The sequence below is a fragment of the Notamacropus eugenii genome, chromosome 7, assembly GCF_028372415.1.
Source record: "Notamacropus eugenii isolate mMacEug1 chromosome 7, mMacEug1.pri_v2, whole genome shotgun sequence".
NCBI classification, from domain to species: Eukaryota; Metazoa; Chordata; class Mammalia; order Diprotodontia; family Macropodidae; genus Notamacropus; species Notamacropus eugenii.
Window position 1 is genome coordinate 137,191,186 of NC_092878.1, and position 8,913 is coordinate 137,200,098.

The window sequence follows — 8,913 nt, forward strand, 5'->3', positions numbered from 1 at the left end:
AGGCCAGCCCATGCTAGACTGCTCTCTGCTCCCAGGGTGGTGAGATAGATGCTTCCCATTGACCTTCCAGGCTGTCTTGGGCTGGAGATTTGCTTCACTCTGTCATTCTGTGGGTTCTGCAGCTCCAGAATATGTTTAGAGTCATTTTTTTACAGGTACTTTGCTGGGATTGTGGGGAGAGCTCTAGCAAGTCTCTGCTTCTCCTCCATCATATCGGCTTTGCCTTCCTGATCATCATTTCTTATAGAAAAATAATATTCTATTACATTCATATACCACAATGTGTTCAGCCTTTCCTCAGTTGACAGATATCCTCTCAATTTCCAGTTCTTTGCTGTGACAAAAAGAGCTGCTATAAATAATCTTGCATATGTGGGTCCCTTTCCTATTTTTATGATCTCTTTCAGATACAGACCCAAAAGTAGTATTCCTAGGTCAAATAACATATACAGTTTTATAGCCTTTTGGGTATAGTTCCAAATTTCTCTGGTGGGATCAGTTCACAACTCCACCAACAATGCATTAGTGTCCCAATTTTCCCATATCTTCTCCAACATTTATCATTGTCCTGTTTTGCCATGTTAGCCAATCTGATAGGCATGATGTGGCACCTCAGAGTTGTTTTGATTTGCATATCTCTAATCAATAGTGATTTAGAACATTTCATGTAACTATAGATAGCTTTAATTTCTTTATGTGAAAACTGCTTGTTTGTATCCTTTGACCATTGTGAAATGACTTGTCTTCTTATAAATTTATAAGAAGTTCTCTATATATTTGAGAAATGAGGCCTTTATCAGTAACACTGGCTTTAAAAAATTATTTCTTAGTTTTCTGCTTCCCTTTTAATCTTGGTTGCCTTGGCTTTGTTTGTTAATCCTAAGTAAACTTAAAAGTGTTTTCTGTGTAGATTTCACCTCCTTCCCTCACTAGTGGTTAAACATTTACAGGCATAAATACTCCTGGAGGAGGAGATAGAAGTCTAGGTGGCTCTCTGAGTAATGAAATAAAATACTGTTAAAAGAACTTTTACTTCCAGGGGTATAACAGGTTGCAATCTTCATCAATTTAGGAAGTTTCTACATGGAAATCCCTGACCTTTGAGATATAAATCAATGACTTTCTCACCTCTGAGATTAGGAGATGATATAACTTGTGATCATTTTAACTAGTGGCATTTCAGCCAGGGTATTACCAGGATCAGAGTGTTAGAAGTGGTCTAAGAGGACATATAATTCAAAGTTCCCTTCTGCTGCATTTCACAGATGCCCAGGGAGCTGCCCAAGATCACAAGGCAACAGCGGTCAGAGGCAGGATCTGAATTCAATTCCTGTGACAGAAGTGCTGGCATGCTGATGGGGCACAGGGAAAGAAGCAGTATCCAATTCTTGATTCCATTTTTTCTGCCCTCTCCCCTCCGACCCCGAAAAAATCCACTCCCTTCACTAAGGAACTAGTACATACACCAACTATGATTTTTGAGGACTGTCCTCAGGTGGCATCCAGAGAAGTGATTCCATTTTGACTTTTCTGTGATCTCTTTATGTTACTATGTAGGTTTTGTGCTTGTGAACTGAGCAATATTTCCAATGTTCCTGTCATGAACATGATGCTAGCTTTTTCTAAAGCTTTAGCTCACATACATTAGGCTACTTTCTTTTCCTGAATAGGGTTAAGAAGTGCAAAAGGCTCCAGTTTCTCTATCTGTCTGTATCTCTTTGTCTCTGTCTGCTTCCCTCCTCTATCTTTCTCTGTATCTGTCTCCCTCCCCCCTCTCTCAATCCCCCCCCTCTCCTCTTTCTCTCTCCTTCTCCCTCCCTCCTTACCTCTCCCTCTCTCTTTTATCTATATCTCTCTCCTCTCTCTTCTCTTCTTCTCCTCCTCCTCCTTCTCTTCCCACTCCTTTTCCTTCTCCTTCTTCTTTTCCTCCTCCTGCTCCTTTTCCTTCTTCTCCTCCTCCTCCTCCTCCTTCTTCTCTTCTTCTTCTCCTTCTTCTTCTTCTTCTTCTTCTTCTTCTTCTCCTTCTTCTTCTTCTTCTTCTTCTTCTTCTTCTTCTTCTTCTTCTTCTTCTTCTTCTTCTTCTTCTTCTTCTTCTTCTTCTTCTTCTTCTCTTTCTGTCTCTCCCCTATTAGTTTCTTCACTCTTGTCTTAACATTCCAGAATCTCCTTATCCTTAAATATAGGGAAGATAAAGACCCCACCATAATTACATAAAGATCGAAACAGAGAAAGCCTGAGGATAGATATCTAAAATTTGATGGTAGTGAACATAGTTGGAAATGGGAGGAAAGATATGGGCACCCACCACTGATCCCCAAGCCATCCAGTTGGAATGGGTATTGATAATCCTAGTGTGGCTCCATTCTAATGGAGTGTTTTTTATCACAAAGATAACATGATTTTCTTAAATGAATGGATATTGTGACTTATTGCATGTACCCTTTTAATAGCCAAGTCCTCCCCACCCATACCTACATAAACTTTTCCCTGGCAGCTGGGCAACACAGATCATGAGGTGACCAAAATGCTATTAAAACACACCAGAAGCTCATCCATATACATCATAAAACTGGTTTTTAAATCACTGTTTCCTAGAAACCTAAACAGTATAAAGTTCACAAGATGGTAGATTTAAAAGCAGAAAGGACTTTCCCTTTATTTCACTCAGTCCAACCACATCATTTTATTGGCGAGTAAGCAGAGGCCAAAAGATATGAAATGACACATGCAAAGTCCCAGGGGTAGGAAGTAACAGAGCCAGGAGTTTAAACCAGAACTTCTGATTCCACACATGGCCACTGTCCACTGCACCATGCTAACTCCCTCAATATAATGTCATATGGACCAAACTGATGAGCAGGCAATAAATTCAATCACAGAATCACAGAACTTGAGAATTGGAAGGAACTTCAGTGGTCATCCAGCTTAGCCCATGCATGAATGAAATCCCCCCAGTTTCTGTCTGAAGACCCCCAAGTTGGAGAAACCACCACCTCTCAAGACAGGCTATCCCACTTTCAGACATTTCTAATTATTATGAACTATTTACTGAAATCAAGTCCAAATTGGCTCTTTCAGAAAATAGTATTTTATTTTTTTCCCAATTATATGTCAAGACAAATTTTTAGCATTTTTATAAGATTTTGAGTTCCAAATTTTTCTTTTCCTCTCCTCTTCCTAAAATTTGATATAGGTTATATATGCATAATTATGTAAAGCATATGTCCATATTCACCTCAGTTGTGAAAAAAGAAACAGATCAAAAGAAAAAAACCACACAAAAAATAAAGTAAGTGAAAAAGATATGCTTCAGTCTGCATTCAGAGTTCATTAGTTCTTCATCTGGGTGTGGATAGCATTTTTCATCATGGATTTTCACACTTGTCTTGGATCATTGTGCTGTTGAGAAGAGCTAATTCAGGGCTGGGGGAACCTGTGGCCTCGAGGCTACATGTGGCCCTCTTGGTCCTCAAGTGCGGCCCTTTGGCTGAATCCAAACTTCACAGAACAAATCCTCTTAATAAAAGAATTTGTTCTGTCAAACTTGGACTTAGTCGAAAGGCTGTACCCAAAGATATAAAAGGCCTGAGTCATTCACACTTGATCATCACATAATGTTGCTGATACTGTGTACAATGTTTTCCTGCTCCTGTTGGTTACTCAGCACCAATTCATACAAATTTTTCCATGTTTTTCTGAAGTTTGCCTGCTCATCATTTCTTATTGCACAACCGTATTCCATTATATCCATATACCACAACTCATTCAGCCATTCCCCAATTAATGGGCATTTCCTCAATTTCCATGAATTGGACCCTTGGACACATTTATTCATTGCTCCTGTATTTGCTCTCCAGGTTCAAATAGAACAAGTCTAGGTACTTCTTTACATGATACCCCTTCAAGAACTAGCTCATGTGTCAATCCTGATTCTTTTCCAGGCTAATCCTGTCCATTTCAGCTGAACTTCACATGACATGGATTTATAGTGTCTTTGGACACTATCCAGTTTATCAATGTCTTTTAAAAACTGTGGCACTCACTACTGAATGGGATTCTCCAAATGAAGTCTTATGAGGGCAGAGGACTGTGGGACTATCACCTCCCAAATGTTGTAAGCTATGCTAGTCTTAGAGGCAGCTACATAGTTAAGTGGATAGTGCGCTGTGTCTGGAGTCAAGAAAACCTTAGTTCAAATCTGGCCTTAGACATTTTCTAGCTGTGTGAACCTGGGCAAGTCACTTAATCTCTGTTCATGTTGTTTGTCCTTCATTTTTGAAGACATTTTTGAATGACATCAAAGGGTGATGTCTTGACTCATGCATGAATTTGATTTAAGTGAGACAGAGTTGCACAAACTTCTTAACTTCATTCTCCAGTGGTAAGACAAAAGTCAAGATGACTGGAGATGGCCTGGGATGCAGTGGATGAGCTTGGCATCTTCAATTTCAGACCAAGCTCTGAGCACTCCACAGTGCCCATTTTAGCTGTCTTATGGTTGTTGGAACAAATTGTTCTCATTCACCCATTCTGGCAGGAGAAGTCTTCACATGCTTGGACTAAACAACCCCCTACCTCACTGAAGTTTTTGAGGCCCATCAGTTACCCTCAACCTAGTTTTGCCTGTCTACTGAGATGGTTTACCAAGATACAACTGCTGCACATGCTACAGCTTCTTAGAGCCACAGGTGAGAGCTGAGTTCCAGGTAGACACCAAAAGTAGATCAGTAGTCCTGAAAAGTACTTGGTAAAGCCTCTCACCAGAAATGCTAGTCTTCCTTGCACACCCCATACACACCTCTCTTTGCCTAAATCCACTGGAGAAAGAAATGGCAAACTATTTCAGTATCTTTGCCAAGAAAACCTCATGACAATATTGGTTTGCTTTGGTTCAAAAGGTAATAAAGAGTTGGACATGACTAAAAAAAATACCTTTTTTTTAAACAAAACCTAAGATTTGCATCTCTTTTTTAATGATTACACCACACTGCTGACTCATATGAGCTTGGAGTTCACTAAACCCCCCATGTTTTCAGGACATTTGCTGTCTAACCATGCCTCTCATGTATTATACTTACAAAGTTAATTTTTCCATGTATCCAAGGACAAGATTTTATAATTGTACCTTATAAGACTCATTCCCATAATCTAGCCTGTCAACATCCTTTTATTTTTCTTTTTGCTGTAACAAATATTTTCATTTCACCTTTATATGCGTTTTAATGTTATATTCACTCCTGTGGCATAAGCTTTTGTTTCTTCAGTTTCTTCTGGGATATCTTTTTCTTTTGAGCAACCTCCTCTTCTGGTTTAGGAACAATCTGTTCCTTTCAGTAAGTATCATCTCCATATGACAAGGAGAACTCATGTATGTGCTGATTTGACCATGAGCTCTGAAAGTACAACAATGCATCTTGAGAGCCTTGTTAACCTGGATATGCTCAATGACAAGAGAATCCACATCCAAACTCTTCAGTTCTGTGTTACTCTCTGCATTTTTAAGCACATGCAGCAAGAACTCAGCACTCTTTTGGGGCCAATGACCCTGTGTTCAACCCTATCGCTTAGCCTGGGTACACCTGCCAACTCCACCATTATACCAATGGAAGGGAACACATTGTTTCTTCAATGTGACATCTTTCAAATACTTGGTAGCTTTTCAGATATGTGTGCCCTTGATAACTTGGGTTGTTTCACTGCTGTCCTTGAACTGGACCCAGAGATTTGAACCCCTTGACTTGCATGATTTTGGGGATTCTCTGGATTAAGAGACTACCTCATCCTTTTAAATGATTACCTAGGATGGCTCAGGGGAAAAGGGAGGGCCCAATATCCTTTTGGATCCAATATTTTATCTATTTATCTAAGTTTTGTGTCATCTACAAATGTATTTAGCGTACCACATGTGCTTTATCTGATTCACTGATAAAAATGTTGAACCATGCACTGTGTAGCATATGGGAGACCTTTTGGACATTGACATGGAACAGGGTAATTGGGTTCAAATTATAATTATTCACCTGTACTCACCTGTGTGACTTCGAATAAGTCACTTGACCTCCTTTATATCAGTTTCCTCATCTATAAAATGATGAGGTTGGGCTAGAAAACTCTGAAGTCCCCATGAAACAATGAGCCAGCATTTAAATCTGTACCTTCTAACTCCAAGTACTTATTCACTACATCAGTGAATTGAAACTTTCCAGAAGAACCTCAGATGCTCTCAGCTCTACTAAGATTAGCCCCACAGAGAATGCAAAAATGGTCTAGCTCTTGCTAGAAGGGACAAATTTGAAGTGAATTCCTCTTCACTCTACTCTTACACTATGACCTGTGCATTCTCTCAATTGAGGCTTTGCTATCTGTGTTTAAAGTTTTGGACATTTTCTTATATTATTTCCTGCACTATGATATTCAGGTCTTTTGCTTTGCCATGTTCTTTCAAAAGACCGTGATCCCTAAGTCATCTCTGTACATACTAGGCCATTTGCATTGACTTATATAGAATTTATTCATTCTTTTAACGTCAAAAGAGATGAATAGGTTTCCTTTTTTTAAAGGGATAATAGACATATTTGCTTTGAAGATTTAGCAGGAACACATAAGAAAATCTTCTTCATTCAAGACCAGAGAAACATACTCTCTCCTAAGCTACCTCAGTCTCTTAGGAGAAGAGACATTTTCTACCTAGTACTGGTTCTACCCAGTTCATGTCCAAATGTAATATCACTGCTGGATGAATCCCACTAGCAAATTGTAAATTACCATTTGAAAACATGCTCAATCAATGCAAATTAAGTAAGTTAAATTTAAAATAACTCTGAGGTTTCATCAAACCCTGCAAATTGACAAAGATGACAAAACTCAGGAAATTCAACATTGGAATGGAAGAGATGTAATGGTGGAGCTGTAAACTGGTTCAGTCATTCAGGATTTTAGGTTGGAATTATGCAAGACAAGTGACTATACATAGACTTTGATTCAGTGATCCCACTTCTCAGGGTAAATCCCAAGGAAGTCAAAACCAAAACCAAACTTTCCATGTTTTCTATAATATATATCATACCACTATTTTGCATGTTTGCCAAAAACATTCCCAATACAGTTGCTTGTGGACATAACACAGTTATTTTTCTATAAGAAATGACAGATATGAAGAATTCAGAGAAATGTGGAAAAATGGATATGAATGGATACAAAGAAAACTAAACAGAGCTTAAAAATCTATACAAAGTGAAAAAACCAATAAAAGGAAACCAGTCTCTGAATAACTGGAAATAAAAACCTACCGATCATCTGGGAGATGATGACATATCCCTTCATATTCACAGCTGAGAGTAATAGGGCCAATGCATCAGAATGTTGCATAAACTGTCAAATGCAATTACTGATTTTATTTAATTTTTCTCTTTGTTGTAAGGGAGAGTTCCATGTGGGAAATGGAAAGATTTTACGTCTAGAAAAGAGTATGACATAAAAGACAAAATGTATTTTTAAAAAAACATACTTTATTCGTGCTTTCATTTATTACTGTCATTTCCCATTGACCATCCTTTTCCATCCCTGCCCCTGCAGCCTTTCATTTAAACAACAATAATTAAGAAAAATAATCCACTGACTATTCTCCATCTACGGTTTAATACCTCTCTGCTAGAGGAGGGAGCTATACTTCCCTGAAAATCCTCTGAAGTCAAGACTGGTCCCTGCAATGATTTGATCAGAATTATCTTGCATCTTTCAATATATTTTCCCTTACAGTATTGTAGATGCTATGTGAAGGGACTCTCAAAAATCTTCTCTAGAACCACATTTTGAAAGTGTCAGTTCTGCGCCACTTGGCTTCCCTTGTAGTCTAACTCTCACAGCCATATATTGCTACTAGAAGAACATGGCTTTGACTATATAGACCTTTGTTGACAAGGTTCTGCTTTTCTAGTATTCTCTCCACATGTGCTATAGCTTTCCTTCCAAGGAGCTAGTGTCTTTTAATTTCATGGTTACAGCTGCCACTTGCAGTGAACTTTTATAAAATCTGACACTGCTTCCATTTCTTCTCCCTCTATTATCCAGGAAATGATGGGACTACCTGTAAGATGTTTTTTTTTTAAATGTTAAGCTTCAAGCCAGCTTTTACATTCACTTCTTTCTCTCTCTTCAAGAGGTTTTTATTCACTTTTTGCCATCAGAGTGGCATTGTCTGCCCATCTGAGCTTGCTGATATTTCTCTCGGTAACCTTAGTTCAGCTTTTGATTCATCTATCTTGGCATTTTGTATGATGTACTATGTGTGTAAGTTAAATAAACAGGATGACAATATATATAGCATTGTCATATTCCTTTTCCAATCTTAAACCCAATCAGCTGTTTCATGTTCAATTCTAACTGCTGCTTTTTGGAAGGATGGAGAGTAATGAAATTCACTTTCAAATTACTTCCAATGACTAAATTAAATTTACTTTCATTTCAAAAGTGAAAATTGTCATCAAGGGATGGCAGAAATCAAGCTGACAATGGCAGGCCATAATCCTCAGAGCTTGAGAACTACTGAACTAAATCATTTGGAAATTTTTTTTAAAAAAAAGTTTATTAAAAACAAGAAGGAGATAATTTGTCAACTGAGATAAATCTCTAAGAGATATCAAGGAATTTCCAAAAGAAAGATGATGTCCATGTTGAAGCAGTGATGGGAATAGAAATATTCTATTGGTAAATCTCTACGTAATATGGGGTTTTCTGAACAGGATGGAAGGCTTGGAACATTGTCCAGGGCTTTCTTTTCCCAGTTCTACAAATTTTCTGGAGCTATGTGTAGTGGATTGAGTAAGAGTTATTTCTTTTCTGCATTATATGCTTGGAAAGGTTAGTTTTGCTTGATAGTCTGATCAGGGTTACCAACACTCATGATCATCTATT

The 8,913-nt window shown here is 38.2% G+C and overlaps 1 long non-coding RNA gene across 2 annotated transcripts in view; it reads left to right on the top strand.

Annotated features, from left to right (window-relative positions):
* Positions 1-8,294, top strand: part of LOC140513871 (uncharacterized) — an 81,358-nt gene extending 73,064 nt beyond the window's left edge. For both annotated transcript variants that reach the window (XR_011970408.1, XR_011970409.1), the window contains one exon: positions 1,266-8,294. This is a non-coding gene — a long non-coding RNA (uncharacterized lncRNA). The remainder of the gene's footprint in view (positions 1-1,265) is intronic.
* The last annotated feature ends 619 nt before the right edge of the window (positions 8,295-8,913 follow it).